Here is a 26,173-nt window from a genome sequence, read left to right as displayed (position 1 = left end):
TCCTCACTTGTGCTTTGATAATTTTCTGTAGTTGTATGCAATTATTGCTTTCTGTTTATTTTTGTTTAAACTCACTTGTAGTTTAAGTGAGGCTTATACGAAACAACTTATATACCAGTTCATTTTCAGTTAAGTTCAGTTCAGTTCAGGTCACTCAGTTATGTCCGACTCTTTGTAACCCCATGAATCACAGCACGCCATACCTCTCTGTCCATAACCAACTCCCGGAGTTCACTCAAACTCATGTCCATCGAGTCGGTGATGCCATCCAGCCATTTCATTCTCTGTCTTCCCCTTCTCCTCCTGCCCCCAATCCTTCCCAGCATCAGAGTTTTCTCCAGTGAGTCAACTCTTCACATGAGGTGGCAAAAGTATTGCAGTTTCAGCTTTAGCATCAGTCCTTCCAATGAACACCCAGGACTGATCTCCTTTAGAATGGACTGGTTGGATCTCCTTGCAGTCCAAAGGACTCTCAAGAGTCTTCTCCAACACCACAGTTCAAAGCATCAATTCTTCGGCACTCAGTTTACTTCACAGTCCAATCTCACATCCATACATGACAACTGGAAAAACCATAGCCTTGACTAGATGGACCTTTGTTGGCAAAGTAATATCTCTGCTTTTTAATATGCTATCTAGGTGGGTCATAACTTTCCTTCCAAGGAGTAAGTGCCTTTTAATTTCATGGCTGCAATCAGCATCCATAGTGATTTTGGAGCCCCCCAAATTAAAGTCTGACACTGTTTCCACTGTTTCCCCATCTATTTCCCATGAAGTGATGGGACCAGATGCCATGATCTTAGTTTTCTGAATGTTGAGCTTCAAGCCAACTTTTTCACTCTCCTCTTTCACTTTCATCAAGAACCTTTTTTGTTCCTCTTCACTGTCTTCCATAAGGGTGATGTCATCTGCATATCTGAGGTTATTGATATTTCTCCTGGCAATCTTGATTCCAGCTTGTGCTTCTTCCAGCCCAGCGTTCCTCATGATGTACTCTGCATAGAAGTTAAATAAGCAGGGTGACAATATACAACCTTGACGTACTCCTTTTCCTATTTGAAACCAGTCTGTTGTTCCATGTCCAGTTCTAACTGTCGCTTCCTGACCTGCATACAGGTTTCTCAAGGGGCAGGTCAGGTGGTCTGGGATTCCCATCTCTTTCAGAATGTTCCACAGTTTCTTGTGATCCACACAGTCAAAGGCTTTGGCATCATCAATGAAGCAGAAATAGATGTTTTTCTGGAACTCTCTTGCTTTCTCCATGATCCATCGGAGGTTGGCAATTTGATCTCTGGTTCCTCTGCCTTTTCTAAAACCTGTTTGAACTTCTGGAATTTCACTGTTCACATATTGCTGAAGCCTGGCTTGGAGAATTTTGAGCATGATTTTAGTAGTGTGTGAGATAAATGCAATTGTGTGGTAGTTTGAGCATTCTTTGGCATTGCCTTTCTTTGGGATTGGAATGAAAATTGACCTTTTCCGTCCTGTTGCCACTGCTGAGTTTTCCAAATTTGCTGGCATATTGCATGCAGCACTTTCACAGCATCATCTTTCAAGATTTGAAATAGCTCAACTGGGATTCCATCAACTCCCATCAGCTTTGTTCATAGTGATGCTTTCTAAGGCCCACTTGACTTCACATTCCAAGATGTCTGGCTCTAGGTCAGTGATCACGCCATTGTGATTATCTTGGTCATGAAGATCTTTTTTGTACAATTCTTCTGTGTATTCTTGCCACCTCTTCTTAATATCTTCTGCTTCTGTTAGGTCCATACCATTTCTGTCCTTTTTCGAGCCCATCTTTGCATGAAACTTTCCCTTGATATCTCTAATTTTCTTGAAGAGATCTCTTGTCTTTCCTATTCTGTTGTTTTCTGCTATTTCTTTGCATTTATCACTGAGGAAGGCATTCTTGTCTCTCCTTGCTATTCTTTGGAACTCTGCACTCAGATGCTTATGTCTTTCCTTTTCTCCTTTGCTTTCCTCTTCTCTTCTTTTCACAGTATTTGTAAGGCCTCGTCAGACAGCCATTTTGCTTTTTTGCATTTCTTTTCCATGGGGATGGTCTTGGTCCCTGTCTCCTGTACAATGTCACGAACTTCCGTCCATAGTTCATCAGGCACTCTGTCTATCAGATCTATTCCCTTAAATCTGTTTCTCATTTCCACTGTATAATCATAAGGGATTTGATTGAGGTCATATCTGAATGGTCTAGTGGTTTTCAATACTTTCTTCAATTTAAGTCTGAATTTGGCAATAAGGAGTTCATGATCTGAGCCACAGTCAGCTCCTTGTCTTGTTTTTTGCTAACTGTATCGAGCTTCTCCATCTTTGGCTGCAAAGAATACAATCAATCTGATTTTGGTGTTGACCATCTGGTGCTGTCCATGTGTAGAGTCTTCTCTTGTGTTGTTGAAATCATAATCACAGAAAACTAGTCAGTCTGATCACACAGACCACAGCCTTGTCTAACTCAAGGAAACTAAGCCATGCCATGTGGGGCCGCCCAAGACGGGCGGGTCATGGTGGAGAGGTCTGACAGAATGTGGTCCACTGGAGAAGGGGATGGCAAACCACTTCAGTATTCTTGCCTTGAGAACCCCATGAACAGTATGAAAAGGCAAAATGATAGGATACTGAATGAGGAATTCCCCAGGTTGTTAGGTGCCCAGTATGCTACTGGAGATCAGTGGAGAAATATCTCCAGAAAGAATGAAGGGATGGAGCCAAGGCAAAAACAATACCCAGTTGTGGATGTGACTGGTGATAGAAGCAAGGTCCAATGCTGTAAAGAGCAATATTGCATAGGAACCTGGAATGTTAGGTCCATGAATCAAGGCAAATTGGAAGTGGTCAAACAGGAGATGGCAAAAGTGAACATAGACATTCTAGGAATCAGTGAACTAAAATGGACTGGAATGGGTGAATTTGACTCAGATGACCATTATATCTACTACTGTGGCCAAGAATCCCTTAGAAGAAATGGAGTAGCCATCATGGTCAACAAAAGAGTCTGAAATGCAGTACTTGGATGCAATCTCAAAAATGACAGAATGATCTCTATTCGTTTCCAAGGCAAACCATTCAATATTACAATAATCCAAGCCTATGCCCCAACCAGTAACGCTGAAGAAGCTGAAGCTGAACGGTTCTATGAAGACCTGCAAGACCTTTTAGAACGAACACCCAAAAAAGATGTCCTTTTCATTATAGGGGACTGGAATGCAAAAGTAGGAAGTCAAGAAACACCTGGAGTAACAGGCAAATTTGGCCTTGGAGCATGGAATGAAGCAGGCAAATGCTAATAGAGTTTTGCTAAGAGAACGCACTGGTCATAGCAAACACCCTCTTCCAACAACACAAGAGAAGACTCTACCCGTGGACATTACCAGTCCATTTTAACCTGAAAATTATTTAAGTTTGCATGCATTCTAAAATTCTACAGTTTTTACTTTCCTTCCAACATTTTGTTTTTGATGTTACAATTTACATCTTTTTACCTTGTGTATCTATTAACAAACTATTACAGTTATTTTTCCAACTTTTGTCTTTTAACTTTCATACTAGCTTTATAAGTGTTTGACCCGCTACCTTAACATTACTCTGAATTTTACTATATATTTATCTGTATCAGTGAGATGTATAGTTTCATATATTTAACTGTTACTAACTAGCACCTTTCTATTTTAAAGAAGTCCTTTTAGCATTTCTTGTAAGTCCAGTTTAGTGGTAATAAATTCCTTTAACTTTTACTTGTCTGCAGAACAATTCTGAAAGACAACAATACCTGGTAGAATATCGATACCTGGTAGATGTTTGATAGAGATTGTTGTTGTTTAGTCACTAAGTTGTGTCTGACTCTTTGTGATCCAATGGACTGTAGTCCATCAGGCTCCTCTGTCCATGGGATTTCCTAGGCAAGAATACTGGAGTGGGTTGCCATTTCCTTCTCCTCTAACTCACCATTTTTCTGGCATCATAGTACATATTGAACTTTTGATTTCACAATATAACCATGTAGCATTGCATGCTAATTTCCCTTACTATTCCTGAATTTGTTATAATTTAAGTTGTTTATAGGTTATTCTTTTATGAGTAGTGCTGAATAAGATAGTAAGTTAAGTGAAATATGTAAAATAGGTATTAGTCAGCTTATGAGAGTACTCTAGAAGTTATATAACTAAGGACAAAGTATAAGCACTCAAAGTCTGTTTGCACATTGCATACGCTGTCCTAAAGCTATTAATAGTTAACCTCCAATAAGGACTTTGGCAAATGTCTGGTTTTGGTATCCTGCTCAGGATTTCACCACTGTGAGATCTGTAAAGCAAAATAATTTTGCTGGTGGGACATGTAAAAAAGGAAATTTATGTACTTTTGAAGTTTTAATTCTTTATTAAGGGATAGCATTTTGAAAACTCCTTATTAAACACTTTTGTATGTGAGTGTGTTTGTACTGTAAGGTAGTTGTTTCAATGGATGTTCGATAGAGATTGGATTCATAATAGAAAAATAAAAAAGATTACTATGTAGAGTTTCTTGTGCAACTAATGATTAATAATTGTTCAGCACATCTCATCATTATTTGATAATTAAGGTTCAGTTCAGTTCAGTTCAGTCGCTCAGTCGTGTCCAACTCTTTGTGACCCCATGAATCACAGCACGCCAGGCCTCTCTGTCCATCACCAACTCCTGGAGTTCACTCAAACTCATGTCCATCAAGTCGGTGATGGCATCCAACCATCTCATTCTCTGTTGTCCCCTTCTCCTCCTGCCCCCAATCCCTCCCAGCATCAGAGTCTTCTCCCGTGAGTCAACTCTTCAAATGAGGTGGCCAAAGTATTGGAGTTTCAGCTTTAGCATCCATCAGTTTTTCCAATGAACACCCAGGATTGATCTCCTTTAGAATGGACAGGTTGGATCTCCTTGCAGTCCAAGGGACTCTCAAGAGTCTTCTTCATCACCGCAGTTCAAAAGCATCAATTCTTTGGCGATCAGTTTACTTCATAGTCCAACTCTCACATCCATACATGATCACCGGAAAAACCGTAGCCTTGAATAGAGGGACCTTGGTTGGCAAAGTAATATCTCTGCTTTTTAATATGCTATCTAGGTGGGTCATAACTTTCCTTCCAAGGAGTAAGTGCCTTTTAATTTCATGGCTGCAATCAGCATCTGCAGTGATTTTGGAGCCCCCCCAAATAAAGTCTGACACTGTTTCCACTGTTTCCCCATCTATTTCCCATGAAGTGATGGGACCAGATGCCATGATCTTAGTTTTCTGAACGTTGAGCTTCAAGCCAACCTTTTCACTCTCCTCTTTCACTTTCATCAAGAGGCTTTTGAGTTCCTCTTCACTTTCTACCATAAGGGTGGTGTCATCTGTATATCTGAGGTTATTGATATTTCTCCTGGCAATCTTGATTCCAGCTTGTGCTTCTTCCAGCCCAGCGTTCCTCATGATGTATTCTGCATATAAGTTAAATAAGCAGGGTGACAATATACAACCTTGATGTACTCCTTTTCCTATTTGGAACCAGTCTGTTGTTCCATGTACAGTTTTGAATGTTGCTTCCTGACCTGCATACACGTTTCTTAAGAGGCGGGTCAGGTGGTCTTGTATTCCCATCTCTTTCAGAATTTTCCACATTTTATTGTGATCCACACAGTCAAAGGCTTTGGCAGAGTCAATGAACCTCATGTAGGTTTAATCCCAGATTCCTTGAAGCCTTGCTAAATGTGGAGAAATTATTCTGTGACATGTCTAAAATGACTGCTTCTCTTCTAGCCAGGGGAGGAATTATACCCAAAATATGAAAATGGAAAACTGATAGCTGACTCAGTGTATCTCTGTCACACATGTGAGGTGATTTCCAAGAGTGGAGATTTAAAGGAGGAGCCAGGAGAGGGGAAACCTCCATCAGTTCTTCTGTCTGTGAGAATGGGCTGTGGGCCATCAGATTCAGCAGTTCATGAACTCTAAGGGATGTGATGCTGGGGTTGTGGGGAGGAAACCACTGCTGAAATGTTCACAGAGAGGAATGAAGGAAGAGAATCTGGGACAGTGAGACCGATATCTATTTCCTTCCATGTGATATGTGTTCTCCAGGGTTTTCCACGGAGATGGCAATTCTTCTTTTTGTGTCATGCCATTCTTCCTCTCTTCCCTTCTTGATAATCAATGCTAATTCTTGCTGGATGACACTTTTTCCAGCTTTTATTCTTGTTATATTTCCCATTCCAAGTGATTTTTCAGCACCCATCTGTTCTCAGTCCCTGGAGAAGTAGAAGGATGCAGGGATGACCAAGTTCATCGGGGTGTCCAACTTCAACCACAAGCAACTGGAGAAGATTCTGAACAAGCCAGGGCTCAAGTACAAGCCTGTCCACAACCAGGTGAGTAGCTTGGCTCCTCTCCCTCCTGCTCTTCACAACCTCCTTCTGCCCTGGAACCTGATGTCTGTCTGTCCTCTCCTCTTATTCATCCGGCTTTTGTAGGTCAAAGAATTCTAGACAGCAGAGTCTCTGTCTGGACTTTGTAAATGAAATCCATAACGATATCTCTGATAAAGTCTGGGTGGATAGGTGTGGAGTGTTTCCTGGTAAATTGTGGGTAGAATCCAGAATTAGAGGAAGGAGGCATTTCCCTGAGATGGAAGGATGACTAGATGGAGGGTGAAAGTGGCTTGGAGTGAACTGCAAGCAGGAAGGAAGACCATGAAAACCTGGAATGGATTCATGTTGAGGTTTGACAGAAACCAGCAAAATTCTGTAAAGCAATCATTCTTCAGTAAAAAATAATATTAAAAAAAACTGGATTGGGAAGTAATAAAGAGACAAATCATCTGAGTTGGGTTCGTGTGGGGTTCTGTTGGCTGAATCCAAACTCTTGGTGTCTCAGCATTTATGAGTCTCACAGGGAGCACAGAACAGAAATGTGCTGGAGATGATGGAAACCATCCAGGTTCAGTTCAGTTCAGTTCAGTTCAGTCGCTCAGTCGTGTCCAACTTTCCACGACCCCATGAACCACAGCATGCCAGGCCTCCCCGTCCATCACCAACTCCCGGAGTTCACTCAAACTCATGTCCACAGAGTCGGTGATGCCATCCAGCCATCTCATTCTCTGTCTTCACCTTCTCCTCCCGCCCCCAACCTTTCCCAGCATCAGAGTCTTTTCCAGTGAGTCAACTCGTCACATGAGGTGGCCAAAGTATTGCAGTTTCAGCTTTAGCATCAGTCCCTCCAATGAACGCCCAGGATCAATCTCCCTTACAATGGACTGGTTGGATCTCCTTGCGATACAAGGGACTCTCAAGAGTCTTCTCCAACACCACAGTTCAAAAGCATCAATTCTTTGGCGATCAGCTTTCTTCACAGTCCAACTCTCACATCCATACATGACCACAGGAAAAACCATAGCCTTGACTAGACGGATCTTTGTTGGCAAAGTAATGTCTCTGCTTTTTAATATATTATCAAGGTTGGTCATAACGTTCCTTCCAAGGAGTAAGCCTCTTTTAATTTCATGGCTGCAATCAGCATCTGCAGTGATTTTGGAGCCCAAAAAATAAAGTCTGACACTGTTTCCACTGTTTTTCCATCTATTTCCCATGAAGTGATGGGACCAGATGCCATGATCTTTGTTTCCTGAATGTTGAGCTTCAAGCCAACCTTTTCACTCTCCTCTTTCACTTTCATCAAGAGGCTTTTGAGTTCCTCTTCACTTTCTGCCATAAGGGTAGTGTCATCTGCATATCTGAGATTATTGATATTTCTCCCAGAAATCTTGATTCCAGCTTGTGCTTCTTCCAGCCCAGCGTTCCTCATGATGTACTCTGCATATAAGTTAAATAAGTAAGGTGACAATATCCAGGTTAGAAGGTTAATTTAAAGGCTCATGGTGATACTAACATTCCATGAAATATTTACTCAGAAACATTTACTCAAATGTAGAACCCACCTTTTGATTATTCAGTCTTAGACTGGTTTTCCTATCCATGTCTATCATAAAGTTAACTGTATAAACACAGTTCACTTCAGTCACTCAGTCGTGTCTGACTCTTTGCAACCCCATGAATCACAGCATGCCAGGCCTCCCTGTCCATCACCAACTCCCGGAGTTCACTCAGACTCATGTCCATCGAATCGGTGATGCCATCCAGCCATCTCATTCTCTGTCGTCCCCTTCTCCTCCCTCCCCCAATCCCTCCCAGCATCAGAGTCTCTTCCAGTGAGTCAACTTGTTGCATGAGGTGGCCAAAGTATTGTAGTTTCAGCTTTAGCATCAGTCCTTCCAATGAACACCCAGGATTGATGAAATTGACACTTATGACTGTCTCTAAATAGCAAATCAAATTAACAAATTATCATGATCCTGAAAGACTGTATTGACTGGTATCACTATCAAACAAATAAGATATACAGGGGTGTTCATCTTTACTTTCATTTAACTTCCTTGACTGTATTCGTAAAAGACAGGTAGTTCTTGGGGCGGGGGAGGGAGAAGAATTTAAATTTAATGAATTAGTGTCTCCAATTACATATGTTGTTCCATATAAGGTCCTCTTACTGGAGCAGTTTAATATAGAGATTTTTTACATACTCTGCAACATAGTTATCTGGAGAACTAGTTCCTGTTTCTGTAAATAGATGTTTACTTTTACCTGGCAAGAAGAGCAGTATACCTCTTTAACACATCAGTTCATATTCAGACTAAAGGATCTACAAAGCACTTTTTTTTTTTTTAACCAACTACATTGATGATTTCATATTTATATGTCCTATAGTTTAAGAAGTACAGGCATCCAAGCCTGATGATATAAATATTCATGTAGAAGGTAAATTAAATTATCAGGAAGTAAAAGGTCATTTAGTTAATCCATCAGCTGCAGTGAAAAATGCTAGGATATTTCCTCCAAGGAAAACAAAAAATTATTTTCTCCTACACCTAAAAAAGTTTGTATCACTAGACTTGGAGAAATATATATATATATATGTCTGTGTTTGCACTTCAACTGAATGACCAAGTAAACTCACAAGTTCCCCTACTTTGAGTGAAGCATAAAGAAAGGGAAGTCTTACTTTTCTCTATTTCTCTCTTGGTGTTGATATTTCCAGCTTACATCTTTTTCTGTCACATTAATAATACCTTTCCATGTAATCTGACACTCTTCTCTGTTGACATTCTACAGGTGGAATGTCACCGTTATCTCAATCAGAGCAAACTGTTGGATTTTTGCAAGTCACATGATATTGTTCTTGTTGCCTATGCTGCTCTGGGATCCCAATGACTAAAAGAACGGTATTGAACCCTAATGAAGACAACAAGAAGTTTATTTAAAATTCAATTTTTGATAAAATATTTTAAATCATATATTACTCAGATAACTCATTGGCACAGGGGATAAGCAGGGAGGGATGGAATGAATCCTTCTCTTTTATCTTCCCATCACCCAGCCAATTTTTCTACATTGTATTAGATTGTTGACCCATCAGTAACAAATGTCTGCATTAAAATCTATATATAATCCCCCAGTTGAGACCAGAGACATAAGCTTATACCATGATTTACTTATTTATTAAACAGTGAACATTTTTCTAAAAATACATGTCTAAACCTCACATATCTTTTATCTAAAATTGGGATAATAATATGTAACTTCCAGGTCTATCATGATAACAAATTTAAATATGAATCATTTTTGTAAACATCTTATGATAATGTAAAGTAATTAGCCTCCAATTAAAATAAATAAATAAAAAAATCTATAGAAAATTGTATCTATAAAAATAATGGAATGAATAGTTCTATATTTTGGACTATTCACTTGTATAAATACCTGTGAAAAGTGACGATTAAAAAAAAAAAACATTTCCCAGCCTTTTTGCATCACTATTTCTTTTTGTGCCATTGTACAAACTTTACAGCTATGAATGGAAAAAAAACAACAAATGAGAATTAAAAAAGGGAAAAAATATCCACGAATTTGGTAGTTCTGGTCTCACTCAAATATGCATCCAAATGACTGGGAGAACTTTGTAAACACAGATTGGGAGAATACATAGAATTTGTATTTCTAACAGAGATTGGGAGAATACACAGAATTTGTATTTCTAACAAGATTCCCAGTAATGCTAATGCTCTTAGTACATGTACCACGCTTTGAGAAGCACTGGTGTAGAGTTGACATACTTGGTCTGTCTGGTAAAACTACTCACGAACTGAGTACTTAGTCTCAGCTCCTCAGCATTTCTGAATTTCCTTCCAGGGTGAGCCTGAACCTGTCCATTCTCTTGGAGGACCCAGTTCTTTGTGCCATTGCCAATAAGCACAAGCAAACCCCAGCTCTGGTTGCCCTTTGCTACCAGATGCAACGTGGGGTTGTGGTTCTGGCCAAGCATTACAACAAGAAGCGGATCAAAGAGAACATACAGGTGATGAGTGGGTCTGTGGGCAGAAGGTTCCTAAGGAATATCCTTCACGAGGATCATTCTTTGTCTGTCTCTCAAGACTTTCCTTGAGTCAAGACAAGTTACCTGTTCTTCTCCGTGCATGAATGTGTTGTGTGTGTTCCAGGTGATTTTCTCCTCCTGATGTTGCAACAGGAGAGGCGGCATGGCTGGAGAGGGTTCAGGTTGGACAGAAAACAGAGATTTTAGTTTCAGAGTTATGTCAGCCATTTATTCTGTCATCTTGTGCAAATGACATCTTATTTTGTTTATTCTCAGTTGATGAAACGGCATTATGTGATTTTTTAAGACCGTTTGAACTGCTCTATCAAAATATCACAGATTGAGTGGCTGAGAAAAATTGAAATTTATTTCTCACAGTTTTGAAGCTGGAGATCTGAGTCAGGGTTCCTGTGTGGTCAGGTGAGGGCCCTCTTCCAGGTCACAGGCTTCTCTTTCCATCTTAATATCATGGAGGGGGCAACAGAGCTCTCCCAAGTCTCTTATATGAATATGCTGTTTTAAAATCTCATTCGTGGGATCTTTACAAGGTTTTGGGATTAGGGTGATGGTGGCCTCATAGAATGAGTTTGGAAGTTTCCCTTCCTCTGCAATTTTCTGGAAGAGTTTGAGTAGAATAGGTGTACAGGCCAATATCACTGATGAACATAGATGCAAAAATCCTTAACAAAATTCCAGCAATCAGAATCCAACAACATATTAAGAAGATCATACATCATGACCAAGTGGGCTTTATCCCAGGAATGCAACGATTCTTCAATATCCACAAATCAATCAATGTAGTACACCACATTAACAAATTGAAAAATAAAAATCATATGATTATCTCAATAGATACAGAGAAAGCCTTCGACAAAATTCAACACCCATTTATGATAAAAACCCTCCAGAAGGTGGGAATAGAAGGAACATACCTCAACATATTAAAAGCTATATATGACATACCCACAGCAAACATTATCCTCAATGGTGAAAAACTGAAATCATTTCCCCTAAAGTCAGGAACAAGACAAGGGTGCCCACTCTCACCACTACTATTCAACATAGTTCTGGAAGTTTTGGCCACAGCAATCAGAGCAGTAAAAGACATAAAAGGAATCCAAATTGGAAAAGAAGAAGTAAAACTTTCACTGTTCACTGATGACATGATTCTCTACACAGAAAACCTTAAAGACTTTACCAGAAAACTACTAGAGCTAATCAATGAATACAGTAAAGTTGCAGGATACAAAATCAACACACAGAATCCCTTGCATTCCTATACACTAATAATGAGAAAATAGAAAGAGAAAGTAAGGAAACTATTCCATTCACTGTTGCAATGAAAAGAATAAAATACTTAAGAGTATATCTACCTAAAGAAACAAAAGACCTGTACATAGAAAACTATAAAACACTGGTGAAAGTAATCAAAGAGGACACTAATAGATGGAGAAATATACCATGTTTGTGGATTTGAAGAATAAATATTGTGAAAATGAGTATACTACCCAAAGTAATTTATACATTCAATGCAATCCCTATCAAGCTACCAACGATATTTTTCACAGAGCTAGAACAAATAATCTCACAATTTGTATGGAAATTCAAAAAAACCTCGAATAGCCAAAGCAATCTTGAGGAGGAAGAGTGGAACTGGGGAAATCAACCTGCCAGACTTCAGGCTCTACTACAAAGCCACAGTCATCAAGACAGTATGGTGCTGGCATAAAGACAGAAATATAGATCAATGGAACAAAATAGAAAGCCCAGAGATAAATCCACGCACCTGTGGACACCTTATCTTTGACAAAGGAGGCAAGAACATACAATGGAGAAAAGACAGTCTCTTTAACAAGTGGTGCTGGGAAAACTGGTCAACCACTTGTAAAAGAATGCAACTAGAACACTCCCTAACACCATACACAAAAATAAACTCAAAATGGATTAAAGATCTAAATGTAAGACCAGAAACTATAAAACTCCTAGAGGAGAACATAGGCAAAACACTCTCCGACATAAGTCACAGCAGGATCCTCCATGACCCATCTCCCAGAATATTGTAAATAAAAGCAAAAATAAACAAATGCGACCTAATTAAAATTAAAAGCTTCTGCACAGCAAAGGAAACGATAAGCAAGGTGAAAAGACAGCCTTCAGAATGGGAGAAAATAATAGCAAATGAAACAACTGACAAAGAAATAATCTCCAAAATATACGAGCAGCTCCTTCAGCTCAACTCCAGAAAAATAAACAGCCCAATTGAAATATGGGCCAAAGAACTAAACAGACATTTCTCCAAAGAAGACATACAGATGGCTAACAAACACATGAAAAAATGCTCAACATCCCTCATAATCAGAGAAATGCAAATCAAAACCATAATGAGATACCATTTCACACCAGCTAGAATGGCTGCTGTCCAAAAGTATACATGCAATAAATGCTGGAGAGGGTGTGGAGAGAAGGGAACCCTCTTACACTGTTGGTGGGAATGCAAACTAGTACACCCACTATGGAGAACAGTGTGGAGATTCCTTAAAATACTGGAAATAGAACTGCCATATGATCCATCAATTGCACTCCTGGGCATACACACCGAGGAAACCAGAATTGAAAGAATGTTCATTGCAGCACTGTTTATAATAACCAGGACATGGAAGCAACCTAGATGTCCATCTGCAGATGAATGGATAAGAAAGTTGTGGTACATATACACAATGGAGTATTACTCAGCCATTAAAAAGAATGCATTTGAATCACTTCTAATGAGGTGGATGAAACTGGAGCCTACTATACAGAGTGAAGTAAGCCAGAAAGGAAAACACCAATACAGTATACTATTGCATATATATGGAATTAGAAAGATGGAAATGGTAACCCTGTATATATGAGCCAGCAAAAGAGACACAGGTGTATAGAACAGTCTTTGGGACTCTGTGGGAGAGGGCGAGGGTGCGATGATTTGGGAGAATGACATTGAAACATGTATATTGTCATATGTGAAACGAATCAGCAGTCCAGGTTCGACGCATGATACAGGATGCTCGGGGCTGGTGCACGGGGATGACCCAGAGGGAGGATAAGGGAAGGAGGGAGGTGGGTTCAGGAAGGGGAACTCATGTACACCGGAGGTGGATTCATCTCAATGTATGGCAAAACCAACCAATATAATATTGTAAAATAATTAGCCTCCAATAAAAATTAAAAAAAAATCTCATTCGTGATAGCTCTACTATCATGACCTACAAAGGCTCCATTTCTAACATCATCAACATGAAAATTTCAGTTCAGTTCAGTTCAGTTGCTTAGTCGTGTCAGACTCTTTGTGACCCCATGAATGACAGCACACCATGCCTCCCTGTCCATCACCAACTCGCAGAGTTACCCAAACTCATGTCCATTGAGTTGGTGATGCCATCCATCCATCTCATCCTCTGTTGTCCCCTTCTCCTCCTGAACTCAATCTTTCCCAGCATCACAGTCTTTTCCAGTGAGTCAGCTGTTCGCATTAGGTGGCCAAAGTATTGGAGTTTCAGCTTCAACCTTCCAGAGAACATGCAGGACTGATCTCCTTTAGGATGGACTGGTTGGATCTCCTTGCATTCAAAGGGACTCTCAAGAGTCCTCTCCAACACCACAGTTCCAATTCTTCGGCGCTCAGCTTTCTTCACAGTCCAACTCTCATATCAATACATGACTACTGAAAAAACTTTAGCCTTGACTAGACAGAGCTTTGTTGACAAAGTAATGTCTCTGTTTTTTAATATGCTGTCTAGGTTGGTCATAACTTTCCTTCCAAGGAGTAAGCGTCTTTTAATTTCATGGCTGCAATCACCATCTGCAGTGATTTTGGAGCTCCCCCAAATAAAGTCTGACACTGTTTCCACTGTTTCCCCATCTATTTCCCATGAAGTGTTCGGACCAGATGACATAATCTTAGTTTTCTGAATGTTGAGTTTTAAGTCAACTTTTTCACTCTCTTCTTTCACCAAGAGGCCCTTTAGATCTTTTTCACTTTCTGCCATAAGGGTGGTGTCTGCTGCATATCTGAGGTTATTGATATTTCTCCCGGCAATCTTGATTCCAGCTTGTGCTTCCTCCAGCCCAGCATTTCCCATGATGTACTCTGCATATAAGTTAAATAAGCAGGGTGACAATATACAACCTTGACGTACTCCTTGTCCTATTTGGAAGTTTGGGGGCACAAAAATTATAGCAGCAATCTTTAACCCCCAAACCATCATGGTTTTATTTTGCATTTCCCTGAGTATTATAGGGTTTCATCTTTATACATTTACTCTTGAGTATCTCTTTGTGAAGCTCCTTTTCAAGACTTTGTCCACTTTAGCTAGGTTGTTTCTCTTAGATTTATTTGTAGGAGACCATTATTGTACCCTCAGTCACAGCTATACAGGAAAACTCTCCCCACTTTCAGGATTTAATACAGAGGTCATTTCTGTGTCTCTTGATTTTGTGTTTTGACGATCAGCCTGAACTCAGCTCAGCTGCTGTCCTCTTAGTTGGTCTTGTTCATGCATTTGCAGCTCAGTGCAGAGCAGCTCAGCCGTCTCCTTAGCAGGAGGATATGACTTGTGTCAGAGGAGCCTGCATGCTTCTTCATGTAGTTTTAGATAAATATTTGGCTAGCTGTGGTCAACTAACCTGGTTATCACCTAAGCACAGTACTATGATCCATAGTCAGTGAATGGAAAAAAAATACTCTTCATTTCTAGACTCAGAACTGACTCATCAATTCTGGCAAAGTTCACTGCCCAATGTTACAGGTTCATCTAAGTCAAGGTCAAGTGTATGGTCCCCTAAACAATTGCTTCTGTGTTTCCATCAAATTTGGCCCTGCGAAACACCTAGAATTGGTTTTTTAATATAATATAATATGAAAATGGTGACATATATGTTTGTTTTTTAAATGGAAATCTAACACAGCAAGGATACCAAATCAGTCTATCTTAAAGGAAATCAACCTTGAATATTCATTGGAAGGACTGATGTTGAAACTGAAGCTCTAATACTTTGGCCACCTGATGAGAAGATTGACTCATTGGAAAAGACCCTGGTGCTGGAAAAGACTGAGGCCAAGAGGAGAAGGGGGAGACAGAGGATGAGGTGGTGAGATGGCATCACCAACTCGATGGACATAAGTTTGAGCAAAGTCTGTGAGTTGGTGATGAACAGGGGAGCCTTCCTTGCCACAGTCCAGTGTGTCACAAAGAATTGGATATGACTTAGCAACTGAATAAAAACAACGTGTCCATATTTTCCACGATTTTCATTTTCAACTCTGTCATACATAGAGAGCCTTTAAGTACATTTCTCACCTCTTTCTTCTGTTTAACTATTCGGTTTTCTGTACTGTGTTATTAAATTGTAAAAGAAGTCTTATTTTCAGAATGGTAAATTCTTCAGCCAGTCCATCCTAAAGGAAATCAATCCTGAATATTCATTGGAAGGACTGATGCTGAAGCTGAAACTCCAATTCTTTGGCCACCTGATGCGGAGTTGACTCATTTGAAAAGACCCTGATGCTGGGACAGATTGAGGACAGGAGGATAAGGGGACGACAGAGGATGAGACGGTTGGATGGCATCACTGACTCAGTGGACATGGGTTTGGGTGGACTCTTGGAGTTGGTGATAGACAGGGAGGCCTGGTGTGCTGCAGTTCATGGGTTCGCAAAGAGTCGGACACGACTGAGCGACCGAACTGAACTGAACTGAAGAATGTCTTGGCTACTTTTTATTAGTTCTTTTATTTAAAATTTGGTATCGCTTTACTGACTTCTACAAGAGAATATGTATGTCAGTCTTTGATTCATGTTGCATTGAAACACTAGATTACTTCAGAGAAAACAAATTTCTTTATAAAATTGAGCTATCCACTTCATGATTACGATGTGAATTTTTAATATTTTAGATGTTCTTTAATGTTTAGACTTTTCATAACTTTATCTACAAAGGCATTTACATTAAGTTTCTTTTAGATTTATTCATAGATAAAGGGTAAGTTTGATATCTGATTCTTGGATAGGCTTTCGCGAGGAAGACTCCTCCCCACACGGCTTCAGTGCAGTGCTGTCATACTTAGGGCGTGTTGGGCAGCTTGAAGCACTCTAATGTTTGTTCAGGTGCAGGTATCGAGGCAGGAGTTTCCAAAGACAAAAGGGTATTTTAGTACATTTGTTTTCTGTCTGAAGTGATTCACTTAGAAAGATAAGGGACTGATGCACTGTAATGTTTGTGAGGTGTCCAGAGAAGGAGGTGTAGTGAGGAGAGGTGAGAACTCAGCCGAGGGTTCCAGGCTTGTTCACATGGAAGCTGAAGACAGACACTGCTTCCCTGTCCCCTCTTCTTGTCTCCATCCAGCTGGAAAGTCCTCCAGTCCCCAGGGGGAGGCTGTCTTCTTGGGGGAGAGGTAATGTGATTCTTCTTTCCTTCCAGGTGTTCGACTTTGAACTGACTCCAGAAGACATGAAAGCAATCGATGGCATCAATAGAAATATAAGATATTATGAATTTCTACCGTAGAAATTGCAGGTGTTTCACACACATGGTTTATTTTCCTGTAGCAGGCAGATCAGTAGGGCAACTAAGCTTTTTAAAAACTTGATTCTAGGAAGACGGTCCTGATTCCAGCATAGGAGCCAACCAGAGTCTTCCTGCAGACCTCAAACCAGAGGTTTCCTCCTGGGCTCTGTCTCTGACCAACAGAAATGATTGGGACCGAGGACAGCCCATCAGTAAAGTCCTCAGAGTTGACATCCTGGTGATTTTGTGTCCCTAATCCCTGTGCCTGGTGCACCTCCTCCTAGGGCCGAGGGACCCAGTAAACACAGAGGGCACAGCGCCAGCAGCCCACTCTTCTTACAGGGACCTGTGCACATGTTTAATTCTTTTTACATCAGGATAAAATGGTTATATTAATCAAAACTGTATAATAATGAATCCTTTCTGGATTACATTCATGTTTTGTTGTTGTTTACTTGCTTAGTTGTGTCCAACTCTTGGGACCCACAGGCTGTAGCCTACAGGTCCATGGGATTCCCAGGCAGGAATACTGGAGTGGGTTGCCATTTTCTTCTCCAAGTTATCTCGCCAATCACTGAACCCATGTCTGCTACTTGGCAGGTGGATCCTTTATCACTGACCACCTGGGAAGCCGCCATTCATGTTCTTCCTAACACAATGATAAAACATCTTGCTGATACTTTTTTGTGGAAGAAGGTCCCACGAAGGCCAACCTGCAACAGTTTTGAGAAGTCACACGGGCGTACTTCCATCCCATCTCCTAAGGGTCTGGTGGATTTTCTCCCTTATGGGCATTTCTTCTCCAAGACACAATCCATTTCTTTCAAATTAATCTCTTCCTTGATCTTTTTTCCCTATTACAATTCCCATGTCCTCATCTTTGTTATCTCACAAAGTACTGAATTACCAGTAGGTCATGAGCTTAAATGACCCTCCAGTGAGAGACTGCTGTGTCCTTAAGAGGACACACTCAGGTAAGATCATCTGGGTCTCTCTGGTTTCTTGAGTCAAGACTCACTGCAGTTTAGCCTTTGTCCAGCAGAAGTCCAACCCCTGGGGAGCCCCTACCTGCTTGCCTTTGACTTAGTCACTAACAAAGAATTCCAGCTGCCTCATTACGGCAGGAGAATGTCAGGATTGAAGAGACAGAAGAGAAATCTGGAAGGGAGTTTAGAGAGGAGGGAATGCAAATTATTGATACAGCGAAGATTTTGTTTGAAGGGAACTATCTCAAAACTCTCCCTAGTGTTTGTAAAACGATATCACAATTCTGATAAAATACATGATAATCGAAAAAAAGGTGGAAACTTACTTTTCTGTCCTTAAAGACTTTTAAGTACAATTCTATCTTCTCCTTCATTAGGCTGTGAATGCCTAGACTTATTCCCCTTTGTGGGCTCAGGTCAACAGCCCAGGTCCTGGCACTTGGAATTGCTCAGAATGCACTCTTTAATGAATTGAATTGAAAGGGACAAGTTTAGAAAGAAAAGTAGAAATATGGAGAAAAAGAAAACAATAGTTATACTCATTACTGAGTAACCAATGTTTTAATGCATCATAAATTAAGAAAATATCAATGCCACTTTGTGCTGGATGATTATTCAGGTGACTGTGGTATCTCTTCAATAGATTAGAATTTCCTTAATGGAGACAGTCTGTATTTTTGGGGGTGCTCGGTATCTGCTTATCCATGGATGTGAGAAAAAAGGGCAGTTAATTTGTTCACTATGATCCTTCTCATCGTTTAGGGACAGAAGTTCCACAAAGGGGCTTAAATGATCTCGAGTTAGCCCCTGGTCTTGCGCCCTCTTACAATTGTAACCTGAGTCAAAGTACTTGTCACTGTGGAGTGACAACTACACATGAATGTTGGGACTGGACATGCAGGTGCCATGTGCACATGGAGCAGACACCTGATGTGTGTTGTTGGGGGAGAAGGAGGGATGTGTTTATAGATTTTGAATTTTAGCCCATCCTGACCGCACTCACAGAGTAATGCTCTCTGTGACAGCACGACAGAATTAATAAATGAATCCTCTTTCTCTTTCAGTGGTGTCAGTCACCCTGAATATCCATTTCTTGAAGAATATTGATTCTCGGGTCTCACTGTGGTTCTTCAAGAATTTCTTGCTTCTGGGGCTGTGAAGAGGATTTTTGTAAGTGGTGAAGGTGCTTGAATGAAGTGTCTGAACTTTCAAAAATGCCTTTTCTTGTGAAAAAATAAGCAGTTTATGAAACAATTAAAACTTCAAAGTAAGAATGCTCTTTTTTTCTGATAATTAAAAGAAATTACAGGAAATTTGGCAAGTAAAAGAGAAATAATAGAAAATAAAGATAAGCTGTAATTCACCATTATATAATACTTTGGTACGTTTTCCTTATAGAATCCTATACAAATCTGTGTGCTTGATTATTTACAAAGACAAATAATCTTCAATCTACAGGTTGTATACTTTTCAACTTAGCATAATCATCTTGGTAAGCTAATATATGATATAAAAAATCCAGTATAATATTTTGCTCTCTGTAAAGTAGCACATCTGATTCATTTATTTAATTTCTTAATTGTCTGCCCACGCTTAGCATTTTGATAAATACTTATATATTCTGCCATTCATTCACTGGTTGTCATTCAGTCCTTCATTCAGCAAAACTTTATTGAACATTCTTTAGTAAGACATTGTTTTATCAATAAATATTAACTAAATGAGAAATCCTTGAGTTTATAGTGTAGTGGAGGATGGGACAGTGAATGTCATCAGGAGAATTTAGCTGTTAGAAATGGGTAAGTGCCTGTTGAGAAAATCCTGCACAATCTCTCACATTTCTGTCCATCTGTTAGGCAGAGACACCAACTACCCTTCATCCCACACAACTTTTCATCTGTACAAGAAACAAGCCTTGAAACATAGAGACAGCGGCTCCTTGCATTTCTCTTCAACAGAAAGTGTTAAGTCCAGGAAGGAAGAGTGTTCATGTAACATTTGAGGGCCAGTAAGTTGGCTGATGTGGGTGGAGTTTAGTGAGGGAAGAAGACAGGAGTTGAAGACAAGCCTGAGAACCACTGAGGCCATGGGTCTGTGTCATGTAGGTTTTTGAGAGGTCTTTACTTTGAGAGAAGTGGAGAATGATATTTTGGTTCTGAGCACAGTAGTTACATGAGCTAACGTGTTTTCAAAAAAGTCACTCTGGTTGTTATGTCTAGAAGAAAAAGAGGAAAAAGAGCCCTTTTTAAGGACTAACAGGAATTTAGGTGAGAGGTGATGTTGGCTGGAACCACAGAAGGAGCAGTAAAGATGGCCAGAGGTATTGGAATAGGAACTTATTTTAGGGACAGCATGAACTAGACTGCTAACATGTTGGACATATGGTGAAAGGTAAAGGGGAATCAAAGTTGACTCCAAGTGTTTGTGTTTCAGTGACAGGAAATGCGGATGCCATTTTCTCAGATGGAGACAATTCAGGGAATCTCATTTTTGTTGGAAGATCATGAGTTCAGTTATAGATATGTATCTTTTGGAGAAGACTCTTTTTAAAAAAAATTTATTTATTCTAATTGGAGGCTAATTGAAGCAACCTAGATGTCTATCTGCAGACAAATGGATAAGAAATCTTTGATACGTATCTTTCAAATGCCTTTAGGTATCCAAGTGAAGATGCATGCATAGAGTTGGACATGCAAGTCAATTAGAGAAAAGGTTTAGACAAAATGTTCATATCTGAAATTGTCAGATGTAGTCTCTTAAAGCCATGAAAATAATCAGTCAGAGATCTTACATTATACAGTGAGTGGTGTGGACAGGGAAGTCAAGCTTCATGAGAAATAAGCATTAAGAAAATGCTTGAAAAAAAAAACCAACAAACAGAGAAACAAAAAAACAAAAACTGAAGGAACCGGCCAGAGAAAGGAGTCCAGTGCTTTCAATGGTCAAGTATGAAAAGCGTGAAAATGGAAGACTGGATTCGGCAGTTAACCTTGGCAGGATCAAGTGCAGCTTTGATAGAGTAGTGAAGGCAAACTCTGAGTAAAGTTGGTTCAAGAAATGATGTGAGGAGACAATGTGGAACAGAGTATACACAGTTTTCAGACTTTGCTGTAATGAGCACCACAGAATCGGTCAGTCACTAAGGAAGAAACTGGAATCAAGAGATGAGGTTCCTGTGTTTGGGGAGATGACCAGCTGCTTCTGAGGTCAGAGGAACATTCCAGTAGAGAGTAAAACTCATGATGCAGCAGATGGAGATGGGGCTGACTTGAACCACATCTGTCTTAGTTAATGCTGCTGTTATAACAAATGACCAAAAACTTTGTGCTTTGAAATATCACCAAGGTATTTGTTTACATATCTGGAGGTCAGAAATTCAAAATACAGTTCTGAGGTCTAAAATCAAAGTGCCAGCAGGCTTGTGGTCTTTTCTGGAGTTTGTAGGGGAAATCCATTTTGTTGCTTTATCCCACTCCTAGAGAACAGGTCTTGGGTTGTTGGAAGAGTGTGTTTGCTAAGATCACAGTGTTCTCTTTGTAATACTCTGTTATCCTTTGCCCTGCTTCAACTGTACCCCAAAGCCAAACTTGCCTGTTACTCCAGGTATCTCTTGACTTCCTACTTGTTCATTCTGGTCTAGTTTTTTTTTTTTTTTTTGTGTGTGTTAGATCTTTTTTTGGTGTTAGATGTAGAAGGTCTTTTAGGTCCTCATAGAATGTTCAAATTCAGCTTCTGCATTTGTGGTTGGGGCATAAACTTAGATTACTGTGATATTGAATAGCTTACCTTGGAAATGGACCAAGTACCTTCTGTCATTTTGAGATTGCACCTAAGTACTGCATTTTGGACTCTTTAGTTGACTATGATGGTTACTCCATTTCTTCTATGGGATGCTTCCCCACAGTAGTTGATATAACTGTCATCTGGGTTAAATTCACCCGTTTCCATCTATTTTAGTTCACTGATTCCTAAAAAATCCATATTCATTCTTGCTATCTTCTGTTTGACCAAATCCAATTTACCTAGATTCAAGGACTTAATGTTCCAGGTTCCTATGCAATACTGTTCTTTAAAGCATCAGACTTTACTTTCACCACCAGACACATCCAGAGCTGGGTGTCATTTCTGCTTTGGCTCGGCCTCATCATTCTTTCAGGTTGTATTTCTCCACTCTTCCCTAGTAGCATATTGGACACCTACTGTCCTGGCGGAGTCATCTCTCAGGGTCGTATCATTTTTGCTTTTTCATACTGTTCATGGAGTTCTCAAGGCAAGAATTCTAAGTGGTTTGCTTTTGCCTTCTCTTGTGAGCCAAGTGTTGTTGGAACTCTCTACCATGACTCATCCTTCTTGTGGGCCATGTATGGCATGACTCATAGTTTCACGAGTTACACAAGGCTGTGATCCATGTGATCATTTTGGTTACTTTTCTGTGATTGTGGTTTTCATTTTGGAGGCCACAGGATTGAAATTCTTGCTCCTTCTGTCTGCCTTGTGATGGATGAGTGTAAGAGGCTTGTGCAAGCTACCTGATGGGAGGGACTGGCTGTGGGGAAAACTGAGTCTTGCTCTGGTGGGCAGAGCCATGTTCAGTAAATCTTTTTACCCAATTTTCTGCTAATGGGTGGGACTGTGGTTCCTCCCTGTATTAGGGAAAATTGCTAGGCCATTCAGGCATGACCTAAATCAAATCCCTTATGATTATACAATGAAAGTGACAAATAGATTCAAGAGATTAGATCTGATCCAGAGTGCCTGAAGAACTGTGGATGTAGGTTCATAATATTGTACAGTAAGCAGTGACTGAAACCATCCCCAAGAAAAAGAAATGCAAGAAGACAAAATGGTTGTCTGAGGAGGCCTTACAAATACCAGAAAAGAAGAAAAGTGAAAGGCAAAAGAGAAAGGGAAATATATAGGGAACTGAATGCAGAGTTCTGAAGACTAGCAAAGAGAGATAAGAACACCTTCATAAGTGAACAATGCAAAGAGATAGATTAAAACTATAGAATGAGAAAGACTAGAGATCTCTTCAAGAAAATTAGAGATACCAAGGGAACACTTCATGTGAAGATGACCGCAGAAAGGACAGAAACTGTCAGGATCTAACATAAGCAGAGGAGATTAAGAAAAAGTGGTAAGAATACACAGAAGAACTGTACAAAAAAGTTTTTAATGACCTGGATAACCAGGGTGGTATGTTCACTCACCTAGAGCCAGACATTCTGGAGTGTGAAGTCAAGTGGGCCTTAGGAAGCATTACCATGAAAAAAGCTATTGGAGGTGAAGGATTTTCAGCTAAGTTATTTCAAGTGCTAAAGGATGATGTTGTTAAAGTGTTGCACACAGTATGACAGCTAATTCTGAAAACTCAGCAGTGGAAAAGGTCAGTTTTTTTTCCAATTCCAAAGAAGGGCAATGCCAAATAATGTTCAAACTACCACGATTGTGCTTGTCTCACATGCTAGCAAGGTAATGCTCAAAATCCTTCTGGTTAAGCTTCAATAGCTGATATTACAAGCTGGATTTGGAAAAGGCAGAGAAACCAGAGATCAAATTGCCAACATCCATTTGATCACAGAAAACGCAAAAGAATTCCTGAAAAACATCTCAGTTCAGTTCAGTTCAGTCACTCAGTCGTGTCCGACTCTTTGCGACCCCATGGATCACAGCACGCCAGGCCTCCCTGTCCATCACCAACTCCCGGAGTTCACTCAAACTCACCTCCACCGAGTCGGGGATGCCATCCAGCCATCTCATTCTCTGTCATTCCCTTCTCCTCCTGCCCACAATCCCTCCCAGCATCAGAGTCTTTCCAGTGAGTCAACTCGTCGCATGAGGTGGCCAAAGTATTGGAGTTTCAGCTTTAGCATCAGTCCTTCCAATGAACACCCAGGACTGATATCCTTTAGAATGGACTGGTTGGATCTCCTTGCAGTCCAAGGGACTCTCAAGAGTCTTCTCCAACACCACCATTCAAAAGCATCAATTCTTCGGCGCTCAGCTTTCTTCGCAGTCCAACTCTCACATCCATGCATGACCACTGAAAAAACCATAGCCTTGACTAGATGAACCTTTGTTGGCAAAGTAATATCTCTGCTTTTGAATATGCTATCTAGGTTGGTCATAACTTTCCTTCCAGGGAGTAAGCGTCTTTTAATTTCATGGCTGATGCTGAAGTTGAAACTGCACTACTTTGGCCACCTCATGCAACGAGTTGACTCACTGGAAAAGACTCTTATGCTGGGAAAGGTTGGGGGCCGGAGGAGAATTGGATGACAGAGAATGAGATGGCTGGATGGCATCACCAACTCTGTGGACATGAGTTTGAGTGAACTCCGGGAGTTGGTGATGGACAGGAAGGCCTGGCATGCTGTGATTCATGGGGTCGCAGAGAGTCGGACATGACTGAGCGACTGAACTGAACTGAACTGAATTTCATGGCTGCAATCAACATCCGCAGTGATTTTGGAGCCCAGTCTACTTCTGCTTTATTGACTAGGCTCATGCCTTTGGCAGGATGGATCACAACAAATTGTGGATACATCTTAAAGAGTTGGCAATACCAGACCACCTTACCTGCCTCCTGAGAAACCTGTATACAGGCCAAGAAGAAACAGAATTGGATTTGGAATGACAGAGTGGTCAAAATTGGGAAAGAGGCACATCAAGGCTGTATGTTGTCACCATGCTTATCTATAGTACATGCAGAGTACATCATGCAAAATGCCAAGCTGGATGGATCACAAGCTTGAAATATGATTTGGGGAGAAATATCAATAACCACGTGTATGCAGATGATGCCACCCTTATGGCAGAAAGGGAAGGGGAACTAAAAAGCCTTTTGATGATGGTGAAGGAGGAGAGTGAAAAAGCCAACTTGAAGCTCAACATTGAAAAAACTGAGATCATGGCATGTGGTCCCATCACTTCATGGCAAATAGATGGGGAAACAATGGAAACAGTGACAGGTTTTATTTTCTTGGGCTCCAAAATCACTGAGGACGCTGACCTTAGCCATAAAATTAAAAGCTCCTTGGAAGAAAAACTATGACAAACCTAGAAGCATATTAAAAAGGAGAGATATCATTTTTGCGACAAAGTTCTGTATAGTCAAAGCTTTGGTTTTTCCAGTAGTCGTGTACAGATGTGAGAGTTGGACCATAAAGAAGGCTGAGTGCCGAAGAATTGATGTTTTCAACCTGTGGTGCCAGAGAAGGCTCTTGAGAGTCCCTTGGACAGCAAGGGGATCAAACCAGTCAATCATAAAGGGAATCAGCACTGAATATTCATTGGAAGGACCAATGCTGAAGCTGAAGCTCCAATACTTTGGTCATCTGACCAGAAGAGGCAACTCACTGGAATAGACCCTGATGCTGGGAATGATTAAGAAAAGGAGGAGAAGACGGTGACAGAGGATGAGATGGTTAGATGGCATCACCAACTCGATGCACATGAGTTTGAGCAAACTCTGGTAGACAGTGAAGGGTAGAAGTGTCTGGAGTGCTGCAGTCCATGCTGTGGTAGAGTTGGATACCACTGAAGGACTGAACAACAGAAGAACACTCCATTCTTGGTCTTGTAGACCCTCCCACCATCTCAGAGCCAGAGCATAGTGTCTTTGAGTCTCTTATCTAATGCTCGTACCTTTCCACCTTCTCTTTGACTACAACCCTCCCAGGTCCCATGCATAAGGACTTTGTGATTACACTGGGGTGACCCAGGTAATCCAGGAACATCCCCATCTCATGGTTTTAATCACCTTTGCTAAGTAGTTCCCCGACCAGTTTCAGAACTTGTGCCCCCTGCAGTGGAAGCATAGAATCCTCACCCTGGACCGCCAGGGAAGTCCCAGGTCAGAAAATTTTAGCCATATTTTCATCAGATACATTTTCTGCCCCCTTTCCTCTCTCTTCTCCTTCTGGAACCCCTATTATGTGATTGTTAGTATGTTCTACATCCTAGTTAGAATAACATTCTTATTACTGTTCTGAATTCTGGTAAATTATTAATATCTATCATATTAGAGATTTTTTCAGGTGTTTTTTTTTTCTTTCATTGTTTCATTTGAAACAGATTCCGCTGTCTTCTCATTTTGCTTAACATCCTCTGTCTCTATGAAACTAGGTGAAAAACACCTGTCCTGGTTTTGCGGGGCTGTCGTTGTGTGGACGTGTCCCTGTGCAGTCTGT

General features: G+C 40.5%; 1 pseudogene; it reads left to right on the top strand.

Annotated features, from left to right (window-relative positions):
• The window catches only part of LOC148775428 (aldo-keto reductase family 1 member C3-like), a 31,287-nt pseudogene extending 12,199 nt beyond the window's left edge, over positions 1 to 19,088 (top strand).
• Positions 19,089 to 26,173: the final 7,085 nt, after the last annotated feature.

The sequence above is a fragment of the Moschus berezovskii genome, chromosome 15, assembly GCF_049115385.1.
Source record: "Moschus berezovskii isolate FMDL1 chromosome 15, NW_MosBer_1.0, whole genome shotgun sequence".
NCBI classification, from domain to species: domain Eukaryota; kingdom Metazoa; phylum Chordata; class Mammalia; order Artiodactyla; family Moschidae; genus Moschus; species Moschus berezovskii.
This window is presented reverse-complemented; position numbering and strand designations above follow the sequence as displayed.